The sequence below is a fragment of the Carassius auratus genome, chromosome 3, assembly GCF_003368295.1.
Source record: "Carassius auratus strain Wakin chromosome 3, ASM336829v1, whole genome shotgun sequence".
In the NCBI taxonomy this organism is placed as follows: Eukaryota; Metazoa; Chordata; class Actinopteri; order Cypriniformes; family Cyprinidae; genus Carassius; species Carassius auratus.
The window spans coordinates 16,942,919-16,970,015 of record NC_039245.1 but is presented as its reverse complement, the minus strand read 5'-3'; positions in this window follow the sequence as shown (position 1 = coordinate 16,970,015).

Genomic DNA, 27,097 nt, shown 5'->3' with positions numbered 1-27,097 from the left:
CTGTGGACTGAAGGTTGTCAGCTAAAAGCAGACCTGCATTCCACAGACACAGAGTGCCATTCCCAGCAGGCCGCTACTGTTCCCAAACCTCATCTCTTCCCCTCCCAATGGCTCCATTCCCTCTGATAATGACCCAATGTACTTTCCTCTCTGGCTGTTTGCTGCATTCCTCAGCCGGAGGAAGTCCATGCAGGAAAAGAGCTCCGGGAGGCCAAAGAAAGAGTTTGTGATTGTGGGGGAAAAAAATATATGTCATTACAAATACATCAGTAAAAAGCATGCAACATGTGCACTTCATGCAATACAAAGAATAGATGTTCTAATAATGTTAGTAGTGCATGTTTTTGGGTGGTCGCTAGTGTGGTGCTATGCACTTGCTAGTAGCTATTAACATGCTAGGTGGTTGCAAGTGAGTCCAGGGTGCATTCCAGCAGAGTTTTGCATGAGTACTTGAGCATTGCTAAGGTGTTTTACCTTGGACATTGCTATGTGGTTGCTAAGGTGTTTAAGTAGCTATTAGCATGTTACTATATAGTTGCTCGTGTAATTAGTGTTGATATCAGGGAGTACTGGCTATTTCTAGCATGTTGCAATGCAGTTACTAGGACAATTTGGGTGATAACTTGGGCATAGTTGAGTGGTTGCAAGGGCGTTTTCCAAGATTAAGGCGTTTTGGGTGGTTTTTACCCTGTTTCTGTACAGTTGCTGGAGTGTTCTGAGTTACAGTACAGTGCAATTTAATTTTTAGGGTGTCAATTGGTTGCATGGTTTTTGAGGCAATTCCAGGTGGTTGCTACTGGGTTGTGACTGGTTTCTAGGGGACTGCTACAGTTTTCTATGTCACTGTTAAGGAGTGTTGGGTGGTTTTTAACTTGTAAACATTTGCTAGGGTGTCCTGAGTGTAGTTGAGTTGTTAAGGCGTTCTGCATGGTTACTGACGCAATTTAGGCAATTGCTATTGTTTTTTTAGTTGCTAGTGCATTGCTCTGTGGTTGCTATTGGCCAAAATATAAAAGGTAACAGTTATAAAAAGTAAGAGCATTTTTCTTTTCTCATATCAATTATCAAACACCGCTAAGGTGCATTTTTGTGCAGTGTGCTAATTTATCCAATGCAACTAATATTTAAAGAACGTGAGACATATTGTGTGTTATTTATACGACTACACTTCTCTGCTTTGATGTGTTTTGTTTTCTGTTTCCTTGGCTACACTTCTACGAAAGTGAGAAAACAGAGGTCACATGTTAACCACACTGTGTGTCTGTGAATAAAGCACAGCGGGGTCACATATAGTTTGAAGAGTTTCACTTCCTGTGGCTCTGAACCAAAAGTCTCTGGGATATATATTTTGTTTAGTTCTCTTTGCTGATGCGATGGTTTCTGCGCGTGTTTGCGCCGTGTGGTTGCATGTTTGTGTTGTACGTTCTCTGAGGCCTTTGGAAACAAACCTGGTATGCATGTAAAGCACTTGTTGCAGTTTCTACTAACCTGTGCTAGCGATTGCATAACCTCAGACCTCAGATGCCCCTGTAATAGTTTCCTCGTGATAAGTATACTGGCATCATGCCATCAGGAAGAGTTCCAGTCCTGAGCGTAGCTGTGTAACTTACTATTTAGAGCATGTGTCAGAGACACATAGGAAAGAACATCACAAATGAGATCTCCCTGATATACAGCATTGAGATTAATGTGAAAGACTTTCGCTCCTTTTGAACTTTTAAAGTGATAGTTCACCCAAACAAATGTAGATTCTGTCATCATTTACTCATCCTTCACTTGTTCCAAACCTGTATGAGTTTATTTCTTCTGTTGAGCATAAATGGAGATATTTTGAAGAATGTTGGTAACCAAACGGTTTGTGGTAGCCATTGGATTCTATAGTATTGGGTGGAAGTCAATGGCTACCGCCAAATGTTTGATATTGAAATGAATTGTTTCCGAAAACTCAATATCATAATCTGTTGATTTCAGTTCTAAATGCAAATTCACCCAAACAAATAGAAATAGCGGTGATGCGACTCGGTTTTTATTTTCATTTTTTTGTGGATAGTTTCATTGGCCGTCCATTATGATAAGGGCTCTTACCTCGCATAATTTAGCAGCTAAACTAATGGTAAGTAAACATGCTGGTTATGGAAGTCAAATTCCAATCATTTTCTGTCTAGACCTTTAACAATAAAAAAAAATCTTTCATGGCGTACCATGAGCTCTATATATCTGATAAGGTTACAATAAATGTAAAATTACACTACAGTTCTTGTTTTTTTTTTTGTTTTGTTTTTTTACAGTGAAACAGGAAAAACTAGATACAGTAAAAACTATAATATTGTGAAATAATATTATAATTTATAATCACTTTTTTATATGTGAATATACTGCGAAGTGTAATTTATTCCTGCGATCAAAGCTTCAGTGTCACATGATCCTTCAGAAATTACTCTAATATGAAACATTTCTGATTATTATCCATGTTGAAAACAATAGTGATCAGTTTAATTTGTCCTTGCTGGATTAAAGTATTAATTTAATAATAATAAAAAAGGCCAAATTTGTGAACAATACTGTGTTGTTTTTATATTTATCATCAATGAATCAGCATTGATCCACGATAGTTAATGGGATGAGTAGTTTATTCCTTGTTTTCTCATTTTCATAAACAATTTAGCCTTGAATCATATTTGTGTGGATGTGATTCATCTCAGAGCTAGTTTGTTTTGTTAATGGAGTATAACTGGTTATAGAAATGCTTTTTTATGGAGAAAATGGGTGGCAAGGCGACTGAAGAAGAAGGTGTTCTCCGTTGCAGTCTTTAGCTGTATAAGTTCTGCTTGCACTGACTGTCAAACTGTGTCCAAATGCATTACAGACCCGTCCATGGGTAAGAAGTCATTCTGTACTGATAAATGACCCTGGTCTCTGTGGTGTTCACTCAAATGTTTTGGTCACTATGACTGCTTTACCTGGCATTATGGGAAAGGAAAAATAAGGTCACTTCCTGCTTCCAGAAAATGGTTTTGGGCTGAAGAGTGCTGAAAACATTCTGGACATTTCAACCTTAGGCTATGTTTATACGACTATAAGTTTCGCACACAGACAACAACATTGTCAGAACAATCCCTGTTCATGCAGATCCACGAAAACAACTAAAAACGCTTCATTCTGCATGCCAGGCCAGTAGATGGCGATATCACTTAGTAAAGATATACTAGTTCTTCTAGTTGAAAGCCAGAAGCAACGCTTTGAAGTTAAAAATGTCTTGATGGATTTCATCTTACAAACACACAGTTTTTCTCTTTTCAAGACATTTACTGATGGACTGGAGTTGTGTGGATTATTGTGATGGTTTTATAAGCTGTTTTGACTCTCATTCTGATGGCACCCATTCACTTTCAGCAAATAAAATAAATAAATAAATAAATAAATTGAGCTGGACTATTCCTTTAAAAATGCACGCTATCAAGCAGTATTCAGAGGCTTGCTTAAAGACTGTTTAAATTATTTCTAGTTCAATAGATGATGTGATGTTGTGACACCTACACAAAAAAATCCGTTTTGTCATAGTTTCTGTTATAACGTGTTCAGTTAAATTGATATATTTGTCTGCGCTGGTTGAATGCAGGCTGTATGTGGGCGTATCAGTATTGCAAAGGTGACTCAAAAACAGAATAAATTGAAAAGCGTTTCATTGAAACCTGAGTTTGGAGAGTTTTTCACCCGGGTGAGTCAGACGCCCTTCAGATATTTTCTCCATCATATGTAAATCTATTACCATCTGATCAGGCTGTGAAATGATTTATGCAAAGTGGAAATATTCGGATGTACCTAAGCTGTACCCATGGCAACCCATCGCCAGCGCTTTAATGATACAAACAGCTCGACGCCTGCGAGAAAAATGATAGTGTGTGTGTGTGTGTGTGTGTGTGTGTGTGTGTGTGTAGATTAATTCACATACAGTATCGCCATTAGACAGGAATGACAATAAATGGAGAGCTATTGAAGACTTTTGCTGAAGTTGTCTGCCTCTCACATGTGTCGTTTCATCTCAAACCAGAGTCTGCAAACCATTCATAGCTCAGACCTTTCCTTTCAAATGTTATGAGCTGCTCTACTTTCATTTGATAACCATTCTGCTATATTTTGTTATAGACATGTGTATAAGTGTATAATGCGATTGCTAACACAAGCTGCTTTTTTAAAGACCGGTCAGAAATCACAAAATCAACTGCAAGTTTTTATGTGTTTTCTATTTTCAGCTTGCTTTAATATCATGCAGTTTAATAAAATGTATAAAAGTTGTTTTTTTTTAAATACTAACCAGAAATTACATTATTTGTCTGTGTGTGTGTGTTTAAATTTATTTTATATTGTATTTATGAAAAAGTGTCTATATCAGACAAAGTTTTCTAAATTAAAAAAAAAATATTTTTTTAAATATAATTTAGAGATCATGATGTTAATCGCAATAATGTTTTATTATTATTATTATTATTATTATATATTATATTTTTTATATCAGATATAAATCCTTTAAATGTTATTTTTTTATTAAATTAATAATTTATTTTTGTAAAAGAAAATAATAATAACAGATAGACCTTTACATATTAGTTTTTCTTCTATTTATTTGTGAAATAGTGTTAATATCAGATACATAGTCCTTCAAATACATAATTCATTCATTCATTCATTTTTTTTTACGGGTAAATATCAGATTAAAAAAAAAATATATATATATATATATATATATTATTATTTTTTTTAACACAGTCATGAATCATGAGATGTGAGCAAGTGGTTAATGACCTAGTTAGCAGAAAACCAGGAAGACACTTGCCCTAATCATTAAATGATAGTCATGAGAGTAAGCAGGTGGTGTATGAACATGATTTCCTGTTTTGTGAGGTCACTCTGATGACCTTTAATTCAACTCGTCTGATGGGACACAGGTGAACAAACACCCCGACCTTGTTCACCTTGACTGACCTCCTTTACATGCTGAGATAGAAATCAACATGTACTGGTGCTGGTTATATAATTAGAATATCATCAGAAAGTTGGTTTATTTCACTAATTCCATTCTAAAAGTGAAATGTATATTATATTCTTTCATTACACACAGACTGATATATTTCAAATGTTTATTTCTTTCATTTTGATGATTTTTACTGACAACTGAGGAAAATCCCAAATTCAGTATCTCAGAAAATTACAGTATTACTTAAGATCAATACAAAGAAAGGACTTCTAGAAGTCTTGGCCAACTGAAAAGTATGAACATGAACAGTATGAGCATGTACAGCACTCAATACTTAGTTGGGGCTCCTTTTGCCTGAATTACTGCAGCAATGCAGCGTGGCATGGAGTCGATCAGTCTGTGGCACTGCTCAGGTGTTATGAGAGCCCAGGTTGCTCTGATAGTGGCCTTCAGCTCTTCTGCATTCTTGGGTCTGGCATATCACATCTTCCTCTTCACAATACCCCAGAGATTTTCTATGGGGTTAAGGTCAGGCGAGTTTGCTAGCCAATTAAGAACAGGGATACCATGGTCCTTAAACCAGGTACTGGTAGCTTTGGCACTGTGTGCTGGGGCCAAGTCCTGTTGGAAAATGAAATCTGCATCTCCATAAAGTTGGTCAGCAGCAGGAAGCATAAAGTGCTATAAAACTTCCTGGTATAGGGCTGTGTTGACCTTGGACCTCAGAAAACACAGTGGACCAACACCAGCAGATGACATGGCACCCCAAACCATCACTGACTGTGGAAACTTGACACTGGACATCAAGCAACGTGGATTGTGTGCCTCTCCTCTCTTCCTCTAGACTCTGGGACCCTGATATCCAAAGGAAATGCAACATTTACTTTCCTCAGAGAACATAACTGTGGACCACTCAGCTGCAGTCCAGTCCTTTTTGAAGCGAGACGCTTCTGACGCTGTCTGTTGTTCAAGAGTGGCTTGACACAAGGAATGCGAAGCTGAAACCCATGTCTTGCATACGTCTGTGTTTAGTGGTTCTTGAAGCACTGGCTCCAGCTGCAGTCCACTCTTTGTGAATCTCCCCCACATTTTTGAATGGGTTTTGTTTCCCAATCCTCTCCAGGGTGCAATTATCCCTATTGCTTGTGCACTTTTTTTCTACCACATCTTTTCCTTCCCTTCACCTCTCTATTAATGTGTTTGGACACAGAGCTCTGTGAACAGCCAGCCTCTTTTGCAATGACCTTTTGAGTCTTGTCCTCCTTGTGCAAGGTGTCAATAGTCGTCTTTTGGACAACTGTCAAGTCAGCAGTCTTCCCCATGATCATGTATCCTCCAGAACTAGATTAAGAGATGATTTAAAGGTATTTGCAGGTGTTTTGAGTTAATTAGCTGATTAGAGTGTGGCACCAGGTGTCTTAAATGTGGAACCTTTTCACAATATTATAATTTTCTGAGATACTGAATTTGGGATTTCCATTAGTTGTCAGTTATAATCATCAAAATTAAAATAAATAAACATTTGAAATATATCAGTCTGTGTGTAATGAATTAATATAATATACAAGTTTCACTTTTTGAATGGAATTAGTGAAATAAATTAACTTTTTGATGACATTCTAATTATATGACCAGCACCTGTACATGTGGTATTAAACCCTGTTTGAAAGCCCATCTTTTTAAAGAATACTTGTCATTTTCCTGCCCTCATGTCACTCCAAAGCCATGTTTTTCTTTCTCTAAACATAAAAGGCAGCTGCAAGCTGTCAGATTTAAATATTATGACTACAAATGTTCATCAAAACAGAATTTTGTGAATCAAATAGATTTTTGTCCTCCAGCAAGGTCTATTTATTTATATTTTTTATTACTTTTTTTTAAAGGGATCTGTGACAAAATGCGAGAAAAATGTCAGATAAAATATTTTACAAAATATAAATGTAATATAAAATATAAGGTAAACTATATTAAATAAGATTACTATATATTTTAAATATTGGATCATGACTGGTCAAAATATTAAATTAATAGCAAATTTATAGTATTTTATTTATTTATTTATTTATTTATTTTTTTGCATAGACCACTAAATTAAGTGTGTATATATTTTAGATTTGTATTTTAGCAATTTTATCTAGTACAATATAAATATAAATTACTTTGAAGTTTAATCATTAGATAAGCCAGCTTAAATAAATAAAATTAATTAATTAAATTAAATATTTTCTAATTATATTTCAGCAGTTTGGTGCAATACAATGACAACATATAAGCTAATTTATTTATAAATATAAATTATAAATATGTTTATGTATAATAATGTATTATTATTACAATCCACTTTAAATCTGCTGTAAATATTTCTAGATAATATTTTAGCAATTTACTTTAATTCAAAGATAATATAACAGCCAATAATTAAATTTTGGAAACAATTATTTAATTTTGCGGTCTTTTTAATGTCTTTTTAATTATTTTTCCACACTTGGTTTTTATATTTGGTAATTATAGCTTTCATATTAATATATTTATCAGCTTATAGTCCATATTTAATGGTACTTTTATGGTGTGTTCATCTTTTTTCAGACTCGACAGCTCCACATTGGAAAAGAACAGTTTGGACATTCAGTTAAATGTCTCTTTTATGCTCCACAGATGACAGAACGTCATACAGCTTTCAAACGGTGAGTATTTGAGTATCCCACATATTCAGCTTATAGTGTCAGTCTGCACAGCAAGAACTCAGATGCTTCTGTCAATCTGCGTGTACGTTTCTTTTGTAAAAAAACAAAAAGAGCAGCCCGTGGTGTTCAATCTCACCTGCCCACACGCTCACAACTTCAGCACAACAACCTCCACATCTACGACTACGACCTTTCCTCTTCCTCATTGCTGTCTCTCTCTCTTTCTCTCTCGTGGAGGGGGCGGTGTAGGCATTCAGAGCTCAGAGGAGCTGAGGAACATTGCCGCTATAGTCAAAAATATCTAAAGGAAGCACACATACACACACTGATTGTGTAGGCGCTCACTCTGTTGGCAGGGAAAAGCAGTGTTGTGCCTTTGCAGAGGGTATTTTGATAGATGAGCAGCAAAATGGCTTTATTTTTAGATTAATTACTCTGAATGTGCAACGAAAGACATTAGCCGAAATGCAAGTTGGGGGAAGAAGAGGCCCTATGCAAACATATTTGACTCGGTGATGGGATGAAAGGTCACACAAACACCCATGCGAGCAGCAGAGATGCAGCATATGTTGGCATACGTGTCTTGCTGTTTTGTGTTTTTATATTCAGAGGTGTAGTTTGTGTATGTATGTGTGTTTGTGAGTGTGTGTGTGTGTGTGTGTGTGTGTGTGTTTTGGGGTGCTCATGTGCCATCATACGTCAGAGCGCAGTGTGTCCTCTAGGTCAACCTGGACAGGCCATCTGCTGCCACAATTGTCCGCCGGAGACCCTACGCTGGAGATTCTGGAAGAAAGAAGAATTAAAGGTGCTACAGCAGGAAATTATTAGTCATCCAAATTTGTTAAATTGTCTATGCATTCTGTTTGTTTTGTGTATTGGTGTGTTTTTTCAGGCCGTGAAGAAATAAAAAGCTGAGTATCATCAGCATAAAGGTGAAAGTAAGTTTCCTAATGATATCTCCCAAAGGTAACATGTACTGGGTGAAAAGCAACGGTCTTAGAACTGAGCCCTGTGGTACTCTGTACTGAACTTGTTATTTTTTATTATACCTCTTTATAATAATAATAATATTAAATCATATTTAAAAATAATAATAATAATAAAAAGACTATCAGACTGTGGGAAACAAGATTATCTGGTCTGATGAACCTCAGTTCCAAGCATGTATGGAGGAAACTAGGCACTGCTCAGACACTATTTAACTGAACAGAGATGACATAACTGAATTCAATGATGAACTGCCTTTAACTATTATTTTGCATTATTGAGACACTGTTTTCCAAATGAATGTTGTTCAGTGCTTTGACGCAATGTATTTTGTTTAAAGCACTATATAAATAAAGGTGATTGATTGATTGATTGATTGCCCAGGAGTAAAGTGCGTTGGTTGCAGCTGTGAAGGTGTTCAGCAGCAGGGACTAGGGGACTCCTTAAAGCAGGGGTGGACTGGCCATCTGTGTGATCTGGAGAATCACAGAACGGCCGGTACTCCAGGATGGCCCACCACCAGCCACGCACGCAGTCATCATCACCTGTTTTTAACCTCCGCTAATCTGTTTTACACTCCAGTACTGTAGGTGGCAGTAATACACCTTTAAGTTGTATGCCAGCTGCACTGGCCGTGGCCGCCAAGTAAGAATAAGAAGTGGAAGAGTAGGAAGAAATTACGTTAAAGTTAGATAGAAGAAGCATAGAAACAAACAAACAATATGCATAACGCGGCCGGGGGTAAAACAAAAAAAAACTGAAAGAAAAGGGTGGGGCTGAGAAGGTGAGAGAAAAAAAAAAGCGGAATTTAGATACTGAAGCCGCTAAATTTCCCAAACTAACTGAAATATATAGCAATATTTTCCAGCAGCAGCACCTCACAGTTAAATATTAGCAGCAGTTGAAGGAGTGAGCCAGACAGCTATGCAGCAACATGCCACCAGTGATGATGAGGAACAGAAAGATGAGCTGGTTCCACAGGCAGATCCAGATCCAAGTATGGAACATGAGAGGAGAAAGAGAGTTACTTGCTAGAGATGAGTTTAAGAAGTGATATTCAGGTTGCTACATTTTTAATGATTACAGTAGTTTATTCAGGTTGAGCTTACGCGCGCTGATTGCTTTGGGCCGGGCCTAGTCAAAGTCCAGGGCCGTTTTTTAGTCCTTCCAACCTTCCAACAGGACAAACCTTACGCACAGCAAGAGTGGCTTATGGAGAAAGCCTAGCCAGAACCTGGCCTTTAACCCATTCAAACATCTCTGGAGAAACCCCAAAATAGCTGTGGGCCCCCATCCAACCTGACAGAGATAGTTATACAGATAATTGCCAAATGTAGATGTGCAAAGCTTGTGGAATTATACCCACACTCTTAGAAAAAAGGGTTCATTGGGGTTCTATATAGAACCATAGGGTTCTATACTCAACTCCAAAGAACCTTTTATGCTAAAAAGGTTATAAAATGACAAGAAAGAACCCTTTTTGAACTCCCGAACAGACTCAAATGATTCGCGAACCTCCTCCGAACTCTCGAACTGATTCAAATGATTCGTGAACCCGCTCCGAACTCTCGAACTGATTCAAATGATCCACGAACCCGCTTTGAACTCCCAAACTGACTCAAATATTCACGCTCTGAACTCCCAACTCCAAAACTGACTCAAATGATTTGCGATCCCCAAACTGACTCAAATGATTCGCGATCCCCAAACTGACTCAAATGATTCGCTATCCCGCTCCGAACTCCCGAACTGACTCAAATGATTCACGCTCCCAAACTGACTCAAATGATTCGCGGACCCGCTCCGAACTCTCGAACTGACTCAAATGATTCGCGAACCCGCTACGAACTCCCGAACTGACTCAAATGATTCGCGAACCCGCTACGAACTCCCGAACTGATTCAAATGATTCGCGATCCCGCTTCGAACTCCCGAACTGACTCAATTGATTCGCGAACCTGCTTAAAACTCCCAAACTGACTCAAATGATTCGCGAACCCTCTCCGAACTCTCGAACTGACTCAAATGATTCGCGGACCCGCTCCGAACTCCCGAACTGACTCAAATGATTCGCGAACCCGCTACGAACTCCCGAACTGACTCAAATGATTCGCGATCCCGCTTCGAACTCCCGAACTGGCTCAATTGATTCGCGAACCCGCTTAAAACTCCCAAACTGACTCAAATGATTCGCGAACCCTCTCCAAACTCTCAAACTGACTCAAATGATTCGCGAACCCGCTATGAACTCCCGAACTGACTTAAAAGATTCGCGAACCCGCTACGAACTCCCAAACTGATTCAAATGATACGCGATCCCACTTTGAACTCCCAAACTGACTCAAATGATTTGCAAACCCGGTCTGAACTCTCGAACGGATTCAAATGATCCACGAACACGCTCCGAGCTCCCAAACTGACTCAAATGATTGATGAATTTTAATCTATGTATTCACATGAGTGATATTAATATGAATTAGTAGATTTGAAGTACTTCTATATCTGTATATTTACATTGTGAGTTATATTAATATGGATTTGTAGTTTTGAGGTACTTGATGTTGTTCTAACCCTGATGGGAATTTAGATAAATCTGTATATTTGCTTTATTTATTAGTGATAGATTAATGTAATTGTATAATGGACTTATTTTGTAATATGTAGATGTAGGTGAAACTCTATTTTCATTATTAATGAGATTTTTAAATGGTTGGTGTTTTAATGTTGATTTGTACATTTAAAGCCTTTTACAGTAGCATTCTTTCAGTAATAGTAATTATTTTTGTTAATATAAATAAATGACTAGTTCTATGCACTTTGGGTGTGCTTTTTTTCAGTATTCATGGGTGACTTTTTTATGTGAATTAAATTTTTACATTTTAGGGTCTTGATGTTTGTCAATTCTATGAAATATTTAATCCGGAAAGGACAAAAGAAATAATCATGAATGAACCCCTAAAGGATTCTTTTGATTAAACCCTTAAAAAGGGTTCTATAGAACCTTTTACGGGTTCCAAATACATAGCGCCTGATAGAACCTTTTAAGGTTCTATATAGAACCATTTCTTCTAAGAGTGCAAAAAGACTTGAGGCTGAAAAGAGTTAGGGGAACTGGAGTAAGAGGAAATTGGCTCTGGGACGAAAGAAGATTCTGTGGAACGGTAAAATTCCTCTTCAGAGGTGAATATCTGGAGTACAGAGTTAAGGGTATAAATACTTATGCAATGTACTTATCTCAGGTTTTTATGTATTATTATTATTATTATTATCATCATTATTATTTTGTCTTTATGGTGCATTAGGAATAGATTGATTTGAAAAAAGTTATAAGGCAAAAAAAGGTAGTAACACGGTACATGTAAATTAAAGAAAAAAACGAATACTATTTAATGTTTAAAAAAGTGTATGAATGTATTTATGTATTTATATTTATTTGTTTATTTATTTACTTTATTCTTTTATGCCTTTATTAAACTGGTTAGGCAATAGAGCACAAGAGTGACTCTTACAAAGTATTTATTTGTACATTTCTTTATGTTTATATTTTTATTTAGATATTTTTTGATGATGATTGAATATTATATAAGCAGCTTACAATGTTCATTCATCTCTCTGCCTTCATGAAAATTCATCAGACCATAATCAGCTGCTGACACTCCTGAATATGACCCAAAGAACTTATTATTATTATTATTATTATTATTATTATTTTAAAGAAATGTATATTTTTATTTGGCAAGGATGCATAAACATTCAACTTTAAGGACAATTATAATGTTACAAAAAAATTAAATAAAAATAAATAAATAAATAAATAAATACAAAACTTCAAATCCATGAGGTTTGACAGTTACATTAAAAATCACTCTTTTATATTTTGCAGCCATTTTTCTTTTCTAAAGAAAATGTCTCTGTTTGCATTGTGCATAATTCAACAATGTGAGTTACATCTATTGTGTCTCTAATCCAATATGGACCTTTTTTTTTTTTTTTTTTGCAAGATATATGGCATCGGAATGGCATGAGGTAAACGATAAGAGAATATCACTTTTAATCTGCGGTGAATGCAGTTTCATGACGTCTTTAGTTTTCACAGATGGAGCAGTGTTGTTGATTTACTGTATAATTGATGCACATTTATCTCAGAATGAACTGTAAACTTACACACTAGCAGATAATGAGAGGTCATCATACAGGCATCAACTGAGATAAACCAAGATATTCACTGGTAGTTTATGAATAAAGCTCAATCCTTTATCCTAGAGTCAGAAATTACCCAGGACTCTGAACAAGAGTGGCTCAGATATTTAGAGATGTGGGAGGGCTGCTGACGCACATCATATCCATGGGGATTTTATAATCAACATCAGTATATTTTACAATCCAAACTTATATGGTCAAGTACTTATATTAGGCACTGTAACTGGTTAAAACTCATTCAACATTTTAATTTTAAATATTGCTGTGGTGTGATAAATGATTTTGAGCATGCACCCATTTATCCCATGAAACCTCTCAGTTAACCTGCATGCATATTAATAGCCTTAGCAAAAGAATCAGAAAAAGAAGAAAGGCAACATGCTTGTGCATGTCACGCTGCAGAACATCGCAACTTCCAAAGTATTTCTTTTTCTCTTTATTTATTTAGTTGGTTAGTTATTTAGTGTTAAGCGCTCTCTTGAATATTCCAGTAAAATAATGTTGCAGTGTAATATTCAAGAAATGGAAACATTGTTAGTTAGTTAGTGTAGTCTTTGGGAATAAACCTATGAATAATTTGATAAGCCACTATTTTTTTATTGGCCTCTTTAATAATAGACCAGAATAATTTGATAAGTAATGGAATATTCTAGTAATATAAAAATAAGTTGGTTAGTTAGTGTAGTTTTTGGGAATTAAACCTGTGAATAATTTGATAAACCAATAGAAAATATAAATACTATTACTGTTTTTATTTTCATGGAGCTTTCAATTCAATCGTCCTTGTGTTTTTTTAATGTATTCATGTATGTTTGGTATACATGCATGCACACATGCAGAAAAATCCTATGCAACCTCAAAATTAACAAAAATATGGGAGCAAATGTCACTTGTTAATTTCTGACCTTGTTATCTCTTCTTATATAGTGCTGGTGCACTGTAAAAACATAAATAAATCACTGATAAGGCATAGCGTGCGACTCTAGAGAAATGTGTCACAACAGCCTCAGATAACAGTTTTCATGTGTATAACAGAGTGGAATGGGCTGGCTTATGTTCAATTATATGAAAATATATCAAACAACATACTTCTAAAGACATTTATTGTCTCTTGTCAGCATGTGTTGATATATGTGACTGATTGTATTACTGGATCTAGTTTCAGCTTTATTTTTTACTATCTGTGACTCCTAATTTCCTGAACAAAATGTTATTAATATAATTTCTACAGTCTGCTTTCATCTGGGTTCTGTGGCGCTCGTGGGTCATGCAGCAGGTCTCCAGCTGTCTTTCTTTGGCAGATTAAACCGTTTTAGGCCTGTTGACGGCCAACCAGCTCTAATGAAAGACAGTGGGTGTAAAACTTCAAACCCAATTACATCTGTCACTTTCTTGTCTCTTTATGAGCTGAACACACTGTGGCTCATTGAAAAGGACAGTAATCAGGAACTAATCAGACGCTGCTATTGGCCTTGATGAAAGACTCATTTTCTCTGCGTGCTGTCTGTCCCGATCTGTTTTCTTCTCAATAGGGAATCTGTCTGTGCGCACATATCGCCATGGCAACTTTGTAATGAGACGTTGTCCTGTGTGAATAAGTCTGCTGGGAGATTGAGATTTTATTCAAAACCTGTGTGTGTGTGTGTGTGTGTGTGTGTGTGTGTGTGTGTGTGTGTGTGTGTGTGTGTGTGTGTGCATCGAGACACAGGGCAGACACAGGGTTACCGTGGCAACCAACACCTGACACTTGAGATGCACCTGGGTGTAACCGGTGATGCGAATTGTGTATTTGTGTGTTGAAGGGTGATTGTCAGGAAACTAAAGTTAGTTAGTTAGTTAGTAAGTTAGTTTTAAAGTGAAAATTCCTTAAGTAAAAGATTATTTTTAGATAAAGAACATGACATAGTTAGTTAGTTAGTTAGTTAGTTAGTTAGTTAGTTTTAAAGTGATATCCCCAGTGAATACTTCCATACATAAAGGATTATTATCGTAATGGAACATACGAGTTAGTTAGTTAGTTAGTTAGTTAGTTAGTTAGTTAGTTAGTTAGTTAGTTAGTTAGTTAGTTAGTTCGTTAGTTAGTTCGTTCGTTAGTTCGTTAGTTAGTTCGTTAGTTAGTTTTAAAGTGAAAATTCCTTAAGTAAAAGATTATTTTTAGATAAAGAACATGACATAGTTAGCTAGTTCGTTAGTTCGTTAGTTCGTTAGTTCGTTAGTTAGTTAGTTAGTTAGTTAGTTCGTTAGTTCGTTAGTTAGTTCGTTAGTTAGTTTTAAAGTGAAAATTCCTTAAGTAAAAGATTATTTTTAGATAAAGAACATGACATAGTTAGTTAGTTAGTTAGTTAGTTAGTTAGTTAGTTAGTTAATTTTAAAGTGATTTCCCCAGTGAATACTTCCGTACATAAATGATTATTATATTAATGGAACATAAAAGAGTTTGTTAGTTAGTTAGTTAGTTAGTTAGTTAGTTAGTTAGTTAGTTAGTTAGTTAGTTAGTTAGTTTTAAAGTGAAAATTCCGTAAGTACAATATTATTTTTAGATAAAGAACATGACATAGTTAGTTAGTTAGTTAGTTAGTTAGTTAGTTTAAAGTGATATCCCCATGAATACTTCCATACATAAATTATTATCATAGTCATAGAGCATAAAAGAGTTAGTCAGTCAGTCAGTCAGTCAGTCAGTTAGTTAGTTAGTTAGTTAGTTAGTTTGGTAAGTAGTTAGTTTAAATGAGTTTTAGTTTTTGGGAGAAGCCTAATCACTCAGTACTGTCACTGCAATTCTTTCGGCATATGATCCCGGTTTATTCCTTGAAACATGTCCCACCCTGATAAACTCCAGCTATTCTCCTCTGAAGAGGAATTTTCCAGTTCCACAGAATCTTCTTTGATCCCAGTTTCCTCTTACTCCAGTTCCCCTATCAGTCAGACCAGCAAGGATCGAAGTCATCCCTCTCTGTGTCCAACTCCAAATTTATCCTCCCCGCCACCATAGACCGCGCTCCTCCCCGCCTCCAGTTAGGTGGCCACATCAGGCATCTCAATACACAGGAAAATGAAGTTTGTTGTTCAGAAACATCTCTGTTACGGACATAACCCTCGTTCCCTGATGGAGGGAACAGAGAAGATATCGTTCGACATAACTCGTAGTGACCGACAGATAGGGAATTAGTTTTACAGTGACTTTAATCCAGTGAATAATTTCATAAGTAAATACATGTAGCCATAAGTTAATGAGCTCATGTTGTGCATTTTATTTCCTATAAATGCTTTTCTGAAAGTTACAGAATCAAACTCTTCTGTTGCAAAATAGAGAAAGAAAAATCAGTATTGAAACTGACTGGAAACGCAGCTCTGCATCTCCGGTCTGTGATGGTTGTTGGCTGAGTGGAGTGTGTGGCGTTTCACACCTCCCCGTCTCTCCTCTCACATCTCTGTTTTCTCACAAAGCTGGGAAATCTTGCAGCGCTCATGGGCCAAACTCAGAGATTGAGAGATATCAACTTCCTGTTCCTGTCAATGTCATGAAGGAACAAAACGTTCATGGACATTCAGATCACACTGATTATCTCAATAATCAATGATCACGATCAGTGTAATAATTTGAAGTTATGGAAAGAGCACAAAAAGAAGCAAAAAGTTTTTTTACCATTAACTGATATAGTGGAATTAAGCTTGGACATTTCTGTTATTTACCTTAACTTAATTTAGTTAGAACAGGAAAAATATTTTTCTAAAGTTTGTTTAGTTCATTAAAGTGCTGTCTTTTGGAATAAAGCCGTGCAGATTTCCAGTTCCCAGCATGCTTTGCATAGGGATAAAGCAGGTTAGTAAATGTTGAAATTATGTGTGTTTTTAGTAAAGGGAAAGACCTATTCAAGTTTGTTGTTAATTTATATGTGACATTTTAAAAAGTTTTTGTTACATTGATCTTTGAGGTTGCCATTATCTAGCCTGACTACGTCAGACTTCCTACTTCCGCTCAATTTCATTTCGCTTCTGTACTCAGTCTGATACAGCGTCAGAGCTTTCTGTTTGCCACCGGTCTGGAAACAGCCGGGCCAATCAACGAGCAGAGGGCGGGCTGAGAGCCCTGACGTAGATGCGTAGATTAACTTCGCATAATCTGCAAAAGTCGTTTACAGCCATGTTCACTCCGGTATTTCGCTCGCATCATGATGTGTTTACAACAGGTTTACAGTGGAAGTTCAATCATAGATTTGAGTTCGATGCATGATGTCTGTGCTTCGATGCGGCTGTACAGGCGCATAACGTACGTCAAACTAAACGTATCTGATTGGCTTACGGGTAACCAATGATTTTAAACTTCAGACAAGCGCCCCCTAGCGAGAGAGAAAACACTTCTCTATTATGCCATTCCAGACTCTGTCTACGAAGCAAAGTGAAGTAGCAGAGTCTGGTGTTACCAAGCTAGCCATTATCTTGGTCAAATCAAAATGATGCACTGAGTAAATATACTTCCCATAGCCCCAATATAGAAAGTTTTCAGGATTCTGGGGGAAACCTTGAATTTTCTCAGGAGTCTCAAATGGTATGTTGTCTGGCTTTTTTAACTTCCAGAGAGCTGAGTGAATGGCTGGTTAATTGCCCACTCCCTCCAGTCAGAGCTGGATTGTCCTGTAGTGTAAAACAGTCATTGTAAGTAATAACACTTACTGTGAACTCTTGTAAACAAACATTGTTTTTCAGTGATCATGAGCCTCATGACATCACTGCATGTGAAGAACCTTGGATCTTCTTAGTTCCCTACAAAAACCTAAATTATAGCAATGATTCACGCTAAAATGAAATCTCAAATATGATTCGTTCAAACATGTATTCAGTGTTTTAAGTTTGAGATACAGCATATCTGAACGTGGAAGTGTGAATGAGAATTGCGAGCCAAAAAAATGTATGCAAATAATGAACACTTTTTCTAGTCTGTTCATCACACAAAACATCATGTGACTTCAGAAGACTTGGAATGTGGTTATTATACTTAAATGGTGTTTTCGTTTTCAGGCCCAGAAAATGAATAGCATTAACCTCTGTTTTACGCCTCATTTGCGTTCAACAAGGAAAGAAGGTAAAGCCAGTGTCTGTACTTCCTCAACAGACAACGAAACAGCCATTTTTGGTTTTTACTTAATATTAACAATAGTTATAATTATATTTTTATAATAATTAATATTCATAATATTTATTTATTTTATTTTATTTCTTAGTCTGAGGCAGAAACAGTCTTCCATAATCATATGACCCTGATGTGAGTAAATTAAATTATAGAGATTTTACAGTACATTACTAAAGAAATTACGTGTTTATGTGTCTTTTAGCAGGTTTAAAAAAATAATAATTTCACAGGAACAACAATATGTTATTTTAAAAGAACGATACAATATTCTTTTATATATTCATTATTCATTTTCAGGAAGCGGCTAAAAAATATCTCTTCCATCTTTATTTGACACTTCTGCCTTTTAGACTTTGTTTTCTTTAAAAAAATAACTAGCTTTCTAATCTTTTTCTATTCTATTTTCTTTTAATTTATTATACAAGTAAGAAAATGAAAAAGACTAGCTTGCTCTATTCTTTTTCTATTCTATGTTTTCTTTTCATTTATTATATTATTTAAAAGCCCTTGCTACGTGTACTGTGTTAACCTAACTGAGACTTGTTATGCGCTTATATATCATTGCACTTTTTTTCGATTGCTTCCATTGTCCTCATTTGTAAGTCACTTTGGATGAAAGTGTCTGCTAAATGACTAAATGTAAATGTAATATATGGATTCATAGCCAGTAGCAATGGGCTGCTATTACATTTTCTCAGTCAACTGGCAAAACTGTGCATTTTGGACTCTAGCTCTCTATCCTCAGATGACAGACAGATGGATCATCTTAAATGAAGGGAAACTAATTAATTTGCATTTACTTCTGGTTGCAGTCGGCATGAGACTGAAACAGTGATGGCAATGACGGAGTGACTTTCAATCCAATTATTACCCCCATTCTCACTGTGATAAAAGGTCCTTCACATGATTATACAGTAAAATATACCCCAACCCTGACAGTAAAGAGCAGGGTATTTGACAAGTGAAGGGAGAGATGCTGAGTACAGTACTGTGTGTGTGTGTGTGTGTGTGTGTGGTTTTGTGCAGCAGTCAGATGTTCTCCATAATCAGGATTATCTGCATCTTCTCCACTCTCTGATCTCAGTTCAAATAAATCCTAAAATAACCCACTTTTCCGATCTCACCTCGAGCTTCAATACAAAACTGAAAAAGTAATCAAATCCACTGCTCTGCTGACTGAGTGTTGAGATGCGGAGTTTCCCTCTGTCTTACCCAATTTGGAAATGATAATTTTTATGATAAACACACAATAGATCTTTCTGGTTCTCAAATCTGAATGACCAAGAGGAGTGCAGTATTCTAAATAACAGAACTCCAAACATTTACTGGTTGAATCAGTTTGCTTGCAGTATTTCTCAAACCGATTCCAAATTCACTATAATTGTATAAATAATACAGTTTTTGTGTCATGGGTGTCAGAGCGCTGCCTTTGTCCAACTGAATTGTCTAGCAACATTTATGATGACTGTTGTTGTTGTTTATTAAATATTAATATTTATATTATATTTTATATAAATAATAGTATTATTTAGTATTGGGGAACTGTGTGTGTCTGTGCGTACACAATCTGAGCACAGTTTGAGAGATTTCTCCCGAAACTCTCAGCACTCTCAGTTTTCTTAGTAGAAATATTTGGATTATGCAGAACTCTCAGTCCAGAAGATACAGTTGAAATATTACACTGTAAAAAATTTCTTGTTGTTTTTACAAAAACTTTTTGGCAGCTGTGGTTGCCAGAATAATTTTGTAAAAATACAGAAAACTGTAAACACATTTACGTCAAAAACTGTTAATTTTACAATATAAAGCTGTAATTTACAAACAAGAAAATGTGAATATAAACCAGTAAATTCAACAACACACAAAATTAAATCTGTTTTGTACCTTGAAAATACTGACAACCACCATAATAATAAAGATGGTACTGTATAAGAGAAAACACATGAAGTATCAAAGCTCATCACAAGTAGCTTCACCACAAGCAGAAGTATATATTAACATATAGAAGGTGCACATTTATGGAAACACAAAACACCATCATGGTAACACACGTGATACTTAAATAATGCAAAAAACTTTCATTAAGCAACAGAAGATGTAACATAAAGCTCAAATGTAAATAACTGATAACAAGAACTATTTAAAAACATGATTATTTAAACAAAATACTTTCAAACGTGGAGTGTCACGTAGGGAATTCTGGGAATATCAGTTTACAGTTTTAGACTGTAAATTATACATTGATTTGTTCTTTTTTTACTTCTAAAAGCTGTATAATTAACAGAATTTTACTGTAAATTTACATTAAATGCTTTGTTAGATCTTTTACAGTTTTTCCCTGTATATAGTACGGGAACTTACTGTTAACCTATTATCAGTTTTTTTCCGTAGCGTTTTTACAAAATTTTACAGTTAAAATTACACTTATTTTTTACAGTGTACATTATGTCATTTATGATTTGTATCTCGTATGAGGTTGATGAGGAACTTCAGTCGAGTCTATTGTGTCTACTATCTCAGCGTGAGTCTGCTGGAATGCAGCGGAACGGTTTCAGTGAGTGCAGAAGTGATGGATTATATTACATAACAGCAGCTCTGGGTCGGACTGCATGTCTTTCCACAGCCGGTCGAGATGTGATCACAGACGCTCATGATGACTGAGAGAAAGAGTTACATCTGTTACAGTGGTCTGTTACATCTATGAGGCTGTGATGCTACTAAAACACAGAAACAGGAGTTTATTTACTGTGTGTGTGTGTGTACGAGAGAGAAAATATCTGTAGTTGTGTGTTCTCTCTTTGTCTCATAGGAAGTGACCGCCCTGCCTCTGTCATCCCCTGAGAGACGGGAAGAGACAAATAGAAACACAATCAACTCCACACTAAAATACAATCAGGACAAACAACTGAATGCGAACACACAATTACCATTAACCCAGCTAGGAACGTTTTGCTTGCATTTTCATTAAGTTAACTGGAATGTTCCGTTTCATAATTGTGCAAACATTATGGGAATGTTGCTTTTGAATATTCTCTGAACAATCTGAAACTGTGTAGCAATGCTTAAAAAAAAAAAAAAAAAAAAAAACTTCCATAAACATTCTTTGTAGATTTTGGAATGTTATTAAAGATCAGATTACTTTAAACGAACGTTCTAGTAATGAAACTGAAAGAATTTTTGCTAAGAATTTTACCAAAATTATGTAATAAAGTAATGTAGTACTTTACTCAACGTTTGCCCAGATATGTGTTGATGACTGTTTGTGCAATTGCACAATTCAGTGTGTGATGTTGGAGTATTTCTATTGGTCAAAAACACTCTTCACGCTGATAAAGCATCAGGCAGAAATAGCAAGTCCAAGAATCTCATGATGCACTCAAGCACAAAGCAATCATTTGTCTACAGTCAAGTCTCAGTTGCTTATGACACACACATACACACACACTCAAGTAACATCAAATCATTCTCATTTTAAAGGACCAGTTCACCCTAAAAAATAAAAATGTAATCTTCATGCCATCCAATATGTAGATTGTACAATTGTGAATTCCATTGCTTGTTGACCAATGGGTGCTCAGCAGTGAATGGGTGCCATCAGAATGAGAGTGCAAACAGCTGATTAAAAAAAAATACAATAATCCACAAATAATGCACACCAATCCAGTCCATCAGTTAATGTCTTGTGAAGTGAAAAGCGTTTATAAGAAACAAATACACTATTAAGACATTTCAACTGTAAAGTTCATCTCCTGTTGTCCTTTCACATAAATAAAGAAACACCAACATATTTGCTGAGGTCTGTTTTTGCTTGTAAATGTTGCAATGCATATTTCTCTCCTGATTCAGACCAGATGACTTTTTCACTGGAGAAAGCAATATTATGGATAGAGGACTTGTATTTTATCCGGAAGCAACAGTTTTAAAGTTAAAAAGGTGTCCCAATATGTTAACTGATGGACTGGAGTGGTGTGGATTACTTGTGGATTATTGTGATGTTTTTATCAGCTGTTTGGACTCTGATTCTGACGGCACCCATTCACTGCAGAGGATCAACTGCTGAGCAAGTGATGTAATGCTACATTTCTCCAAATCTGATGAAGAAACAAACTCCTCCAAGTCAAACTCATCAAGTTCCTTCATAATTCCCATGAAAACTGGCATCACCTATGAGAGCGAACCTTGCCATTCCAGTAGTTAATGTAGTTATCTTTTTTACACATTTGCATGTCATACTACTAACCACAGACTAATTAATCTGAAAATGACCATCATGACCACAAACGGCCAAGTGTGTGCCAAGTACTGTATATCCATATAAGCATTATCTTTGGATTTCACAGCTGATACAGATCAGACATAACAGCTTGTTGTATTTTCCTTTCGAATGCTTAACATGTTTTCATGAGTCAGAAAGTAGGAACTTATTAGCTGTATTATAACTGTGAGAGTGGCTTTACCTGTAAACTGAAGGGAAGGTACTGAACAGAAATATCTACAGGGAACAAAGCGGTTTTGTTGAAGGAAATGGAGAGCTTGAATGAAGGAAATGCTTTACTTGGGAAACCTCTAAAAGAACCACAAACAAGGAGGTGGTTAAGAAAAAGCATCTCGATTAACCTGCTGCCCAGACGTGGAATCTTTTATCCTGAACAAGTTAGTAAAAAAAAACCATTTTTGAATGGGTGGAGCTTAGGTGGAGGCAGAAGGATTCCCCGGACTATAATAAAACATTTATTATACAGTTAATTCATTTGAAACTACATTTGATTTAAATGTGGTTTGTGCACATGAAGGGGAATCTTAATAAAAATCCAGTATTTTATTAACAATGCAATAACAAATACAAAGCATCTTTTTATGCGTTGAGGAAGGAGGCAATTAAAACTTACACGGGAGGCTTTACTGAAACGAAATCGTATCTGACAGTGTGAAGCACCTATAATATCTCCATTTTCATCTCCATTTCTCTTCCTCAGCTAATAATAATGTGATCTCAGGTTTCTGTTGTCTGACGTGAAGCATGACCAAAGAATATAGTTTATGCACACAGGTATCTTTCATTTTTGCCTGCCTTCGAACACTTAATACATGTAATATAGACTCGAATGTCTTGTTCTGTGAAATATTTTGGATGATTATGTCAGATTATTTTGTTAAAACTGTAATACTGATAATATATTAGCCACTATCTTAAAGGTTTGGAGTCGGGAACAGCTGTGCTGCTTCATATTTTTGTGCAAATCATGATACATTTTAAATCCTTTGGAACATTAATTAATTCTTTACCTTCACTTTTGATTAAGTTAATGCATCCTTGCTGAATAAAATTGCATTTATTTTTCTAAAACCAAAGGTTTGTGTATTATTTGTGAGATTTTAGCAGCTGTTTAGGAAAGACACAGATCTATATCGCTCCAGTTATGGTTTATTACATACATGTTGGCCAATTATAATTTTAATATCTGTGGTATGTGTTGGAAATAGCCCACAGCTTGAATTAATTCACAGAACTCCCACTAGAAATTTGGATATTCTTAATTTTTTTTCCTCTAGGTGATTCACGCAGACCTTCAGGATGAATACAGTAGCTGCTGGAGGATGTGACGGGGGGAAAGGAAAGTGGAGAAGACAGGAGCTGAGACTGAGAGCCTTTCGCTCCACCGTGAGGGTCGTGTACCTGTGGGTGGAGTGAGTGGGCCCAACACAACATGGCATCTTTTAATTCAATACAGACTCCCGTCAGTGCATCTCGCTATATTTAGACCTTGGTACTGATACAACCCTAGCCTTCATTCCTAGGCAACTGTGCTTCACTGGACTCCTATCAGACTGGTGAATCTCTTTAATTGTGAAATCTGTCATTTGGTGGGTCTTAGAGACTGGAGGGAATGTAGGTAACATGTCACTAAAATTGCAGTCTCAGCAGCAAATCTGCTTCTTTCACATCGTATTTTATTTCTTAGGACAGGGAACAGATGAGATCGGCCATCTGTGCTGCTGTTACCCCACAAGCATCAGCACTCATTCTGTGTGAGAGATCAAAACGATTTGATTTTAGATTTGTTTGGAGGACAGACAGACAGATGGACGTATGGATTGATAGATAGATATATTCAGCTTATAGACAGACGATAGACAGACAAATGATAGATAGATAGATAGATAGATAGATAGATAGATAGATAGATAGATAGATAGATAGATAGATAGATAGATAGATAGATAGATAGATAGATAGATAGAAAGACAGACAGACAGACAGACAGACAGATAGACAGATGATAGATAGATAGGAATTTAGGGGTTATTAATGTACACGCCCCTTAATTTGAATGAATTGTTGTGGCTTAATTAAATTGAAGTGTACAGTTGATGTGGGAGGAGATGATGATGATTATTTAAGGATGGTTTGAGTTCTATTCGAGAGAGATTCCGCGAGCTCTCACTGATGGGGAAACGCTAGATGGCTGCTCGGGATAATTAGTATCTCCGACGGTGAAGATAGGCAGTCAGTGGTGGGGTACATGTGTTCGACAGTTAGGGATACGACTTTGGGCTAGGAGAGCTTGTGACCAATGTAACTGTTTAAGATGATACCGAGATTGGAGAAGCTGAATAGGTGGACTCATAAACTGATCTTTGAAGATTTCCTGTGTATCCTGCTCGTCTGACGTGAGCTCGTCCGCTTTGCATGTGGGCTAATTTTGGCTAAAAAGGGGGTTAATCTGTTTTATGAAATGTTGTCATGTTTTAACAAGTAATAAAGAATCGTGTGTAAACTGCCATCTGATTGTGCGGGTCTCTGCCTCCCCTGACCTTTGTGCGGTTGTTACAGATAGATAGATTGACAGACAGACAGACGGATAGATAGATAGATAGATAGATAGATAGATAGATAGATAGATAGATAGACAGACAGACAGACAGACAGACAGACAGACAGACAGACAGACAGACAGACAGACTGACAGACAGACTGCCAGACAGACAGACCGACAGACAGACAGATAGATAGATAGATAGATAGATAGATAGATAGATAGATAGATAGATAGATAGATAGATAGATAGATAGATAGATAGATAGATAGATAGATAGATAGATAGATAGATAGATAGATAGATAGATAGACAAACAGACAGACAGATAGACGACAGACAGACAGATAGACGATAGACAGACAGACAGATAGACAGACGATAGACAGACAGACAGACGACAGACAGACAGACGATAGACAGACGACAGACAGACAGATAGACAGACAGACAGACAGACAGATAGATAGACAGATGATAGACAGACAGACGATAGACAGACAGACGATAGACAGACAGACGATAGACAAGACAGACGACAGACAGACAGATAGACAGACGGACAGACAGACGATAGACAGAGACAGACAGAGAGACAGACAGACAGACAGAGGATAGACAGACAGATAGACAGACAGACAGATAGACGATAGACAGAGAGACAGACAGACAGATGATAGACAGACGACAGACAGACAGACAGACAGATAGACAGACGATAGACAGACAGACGACAGAAAGACAGACGATAGACAGACGACAGACAGACATAGACAGACAGACATATAGACGATAGACAGACAGACGACAGACAGACAGACAGACGATAGACAGACGACAGACAGACAGACAGACGATAGACAGACAGACAGACAGACAGACGATAGACAGACAGACGACAGACAGACAGATAGACAGACAGACAGACAGATGATAGACAGACAGACTATAGACAGACAGACGACAGACAGACAGACGATAGACAGACGATAGACAGATGATAGACAGACGATAGACAGACAGACAGACGACAAACAGACAGACGACAGACAGACAGACAGACAGACAGACAGACAGATAGATAGATAGATAGATAGATAGATAGATAGATAGATAGATAGATAGATAGATAGATAGATAGATAGATAGATAGATAGATAGATCTTCAGTGTATACAGTGAGATATCACAGCTACTGATGATGGTGACGAGTGCTGTTCTCTCCGCAGTTGTCATGGCATCTATTCTTCTCTACTGTCACCGCTCATTCTTTCTCTCGTGTGAGTGTGTGTGTCCTACTTTTATGAACGCGTTGTCACAACAGCCACCATTACTAAGCATGTCTCTCTCTCTCTCTCTCTCTCTCTCTCTCTCGCTGTTTCACACTCCTACCGGTGCACGCGCACACCCCCATCCACTTGTGCATGTTTTGAACTTGCTTGGAAGTAGATATATTTAAATAATCTTAAACCACTCACTTTAAACTGTATAATTGTAACTTTATATCCAGGGAATCAATAGGCCAGTGGTTCTCAAACCTGTCCTGGAGTTCCTGCCCTAAACATTTTGTACCTCCCTCATCTATCACACCTGATTCAACTCATCAGCTCTTGAGACAGTAAACAGTGTGTGTGTCAGATACAGGGAGACTTACAAAACATGCAGTGCTGGGGGTACTTCATCGAGAGGTTTGAGAACCACTGAAATAGGCAATCAGTGCTGATTTATATGATAGTATTGATACTGACTGGTGTGGTCATCAGTGTAAATGTGCAGACATGAAGTCAGAGCTGGAGCTGTTTTCACAGACTCACTCTACAGGGATCACGAACACATGACATTCAATGTGCCGTGGCCCGCACTGATCTCACCGGAATCACCGACTGGCTGCTGCTATTGGACAAAAGTAGGTCAGTTCCAGCCCAGGGCTGAACGCTGCTCAGATGTTCCTTAATTCAGCGAATTGTGCACCAGCTTCACTGTGATTGGATGTTCTGTTCCGCGCATGCAACGCTCCACCAATCACACGTCCGCACGTTCTTGTTCAGATGAAAGATGACTGTTGGTTACTAGCACTGGCTGTTACTGTGTAGTGAGAGAGCACTGGACATTCCAAGAAGATGATTTTGTGTTTATAGACAGTACAAAGCGGGAGGGTTTCATGTAAAACAATGAATTCAATTCAACTGATTTCCTAATTGTACTTTATGCACTGACTGAGTGTACTTTCTAGATGTATCTGCAATGTTCGACGAAGCATCCTGTAGCTGTCCTTCAAAAACACAGGGAGCTGCCTATGTAG